This window comes from Coregonus clupeaformis, unplaced genomic scaffold (genome assembly GCF_020615455.1).
Source record: "Coregonus clupeaformis isolate EN_2021a unplaced genomic scaffold, ASM2061545v1 scaf0022, whole genome shotgun sequence".
In the NCBI taxonomy this organism is placed as follows: Eukaryota; Metazoa; Chordata; class Actinopteri; order Salmoniformes; family Salmonidae; genus Coregonus; species Coregonus clupeaformis.
In genome coordinates this window covers 770,001-772,500 of record NW_025533477.1, presented here as the reverse complement: position 1 = coordinate 772,500, position 2,500 = coordinate 770,001, and the positions used below count along the sequence as shown (strand labels likewise).

The 2,500-nt window shown below is 54.7% G+C and overlaps 1 protein-coding gene across 1 annotated transcript in view; it reads left to right on the top strand.

Moving 5' to 3' along the window:
• atrx (ATRX chromatin remodeler) overlaps window positions 1–2,500 on the top strand; it is a 115,972-nt gene that overhangs the window by 88,957 nt on the left and 24,515 nt on the right. The gene's annotated exons all lie outside the window — the stretch shown is intronic.

The following is a 2,500-nucleotide window of genomic DNA, read 5'->3' as shown; positions in this document are numbered from 1 at the left end:
CCACACCATAACAACACCTCCTCCATGTTTTACAGTGGGAACTACACATGAGGAGATCATCCGTTCACCCACACAGTGTCTCACAAAGACACGGCGGTTGGATCCAAAAATCTCCAATTTGGACTCCAGATCAAAGGACAGATTTCCACCGGTCTAATGTCCATTGTTCGTGTTTCTTGGCCCAAGCAAGTCTCTTCTTCTTATTGGTGTCCTTTAGTAGTGGTTTCTTTGCAGCAATTCGACCATGAAGGCCTGATTCACACTCTCTGGGTCTTCCTTTCCTGTGGCGGTCCTCATGAGAGCCAGTTTCATCATAGCGCTTGGTGGTTTTTGCGAATGCAAAATTGATTGACCTTCATGTCTTACTCTTGGCATTCTCTCAACCAGTTACTTGAACTCTGTGAAGCATTTATTTGGGCTGCAATTTCTGAGGCTGGTAACTCTAATGAACTTATCCTCTGCAGCAGAGGTAACTCTGGGTCTTCCATTCCTGTGGCGGTCCTCATGAGAGCCAGTTTCATCATAGCGCTTAATGGTTTTTGTGACTGCACTTGAAATCTTCTGGATTGACTGACCTTGTCTTAAAGTAATGATGGACTGTTGTTTCTCTTTGCTTATTTGAGCTGTTCTTGCCATAATATGGACTTGGTCTTTTACCAAATAGGGCTATCTTCTGTATACCCCCCTACCTTGTCAAAACACAACTGATTGGCTCAAACGCATTAAGAAGGAAAGAAATTCCACAAATTAACTTTTAAAAAGGCACATATGTTAATTGAAATGCATTCCAGGTGACTACCTCATGAAGCTGGTTGAGAGAATGCCAAGAGTGTGCAAAGCTGTGATCAAGGCAAAGGGTGGCTACTTTGAAGAATCTCAAATCTAAAATATATTTTGATTTGTTTAACACTTTTTTGGTTACTACATGATTCCATATGTGTTATTTCATAGTTTTGATGTCTTCACTATTATTCTACAAGGTAGAAAATAGTAAAAATAAAGAAAAAACGTTGAATGAGTAGGTGTGTCCAAACTTTTGACCGGTAGTGTACGTTCTGTACCAGGACTATGGGATGTGACTAATAACGAGGAACAATTGTTTCACTGGTTATTTGGACGAATCACGATTTTGTGTGTGCAACCTCACCTGTCATCTCAGAATCTGGGAAGTGGAGGGAAGATAAGGCCCAGCTGGCCCCCTGCTCACTGAGATCAGGCCCAGCTGGCCCCCTGCTCACTGAGATCAGGCCCAGCTGGCCCCCTGCTCACTGAGATCAGGCCCAGCTGGCCCCCTGCTCACTGAGATCAGGCCCAGCTGGCCCCCTGCTCACTGAGATCAGGCCCCCTGCTCACTGAGATCAGGCCCAGCTGGCCCCCTGCTCACTGAGATCTGGCCCCCTGCTCACTGAGATCAGGCCCAGCTGGCCCCCTGCTCACTGAGATCTGGCCCCCTGCTCACTGAGATCTGGCCCCCTGCTCACTGAGATCAGGCCCCCTGCTCACTGAGATCAGGCCCAGCTGGCCCCCTGCTCACTGAGATCTGGCCCCCTGCTCACTGAGATAAGGCCCAGCTGGCCCCCTGCTCACTGAGATCAGGCCCAGCTGGCCCCCTGCTCACTGAGATCTGGCCCCCTGCTCACTGAGATAAGGCCCAGCTGGCCCCCTGCTCACTGAGATCTGGCCCCCTGCTCACTGAGATCTGGCCCCCTGAGATAAGGCCCAGCTGGCCCCCTGAGATCAGGCCCAGCTGGCCCCCTGAGATCAGGCCCAGCTGGCCCCCTGAGATCAGGCCCAGCTGGCCCCCTGAGATCAGGCCCAGCTGGCCCCCTGAGATCAGGCCCAGCTGGCCCCTGAGATCAGGCCCAGCTGGCCCCCTGAGATCAGGCCCAGCTGGCCCCCTGAGATAAGGCCCAGCTGGCCCCCGAGATAAGGCCCAGCTGGCCCCCTGAGATAAGGCCCAGCTGGCCCCCTGCTCACTGAGATCTGGCCCCCTGCTCACTGAGATCAGGCCCAGCTGGCCCCCTGAGATCAGGCCCAGCTGGCCCCCTGCTCACTGAGATCAGGCCCAGCTGGCCCCCTGAGATCAGGCCCAGCTGGCCCCCTGCTCACTGAGATCAGGCCCAGCTGGCCCCCTGCTCACTGAGATCTGGCCCCCTGCTCACTGAGATCAGGCCCAGCTGGCCCCCTGCTCACTGAGATCTGGCCCCCTGCTCACTGAGATAAGGCCCAGCTGGCCCCCTGCTCACTGAGATCTGGCCCCCTGCTCACTGAGATCTGGCCCCCTGCTCACTGAGATCTGGCCCCCTGCTCACTGAGATCTGGCCCCCTGAGATCAGGCCCAGCTGGCCCCCTGAGATCAGGCCCAGCTGGCCCCCTGAGATCAGGCCCAGCTGGCCCCCTAAGATAAGGCCCAGCTGGCCCCCTGAGATAAGGCCCAGCTGGCCCCCTGAGATAAGGCCCAGCTGGCCCCCTGAGATAAGGCCCAGCTGGCCCCCTGAGA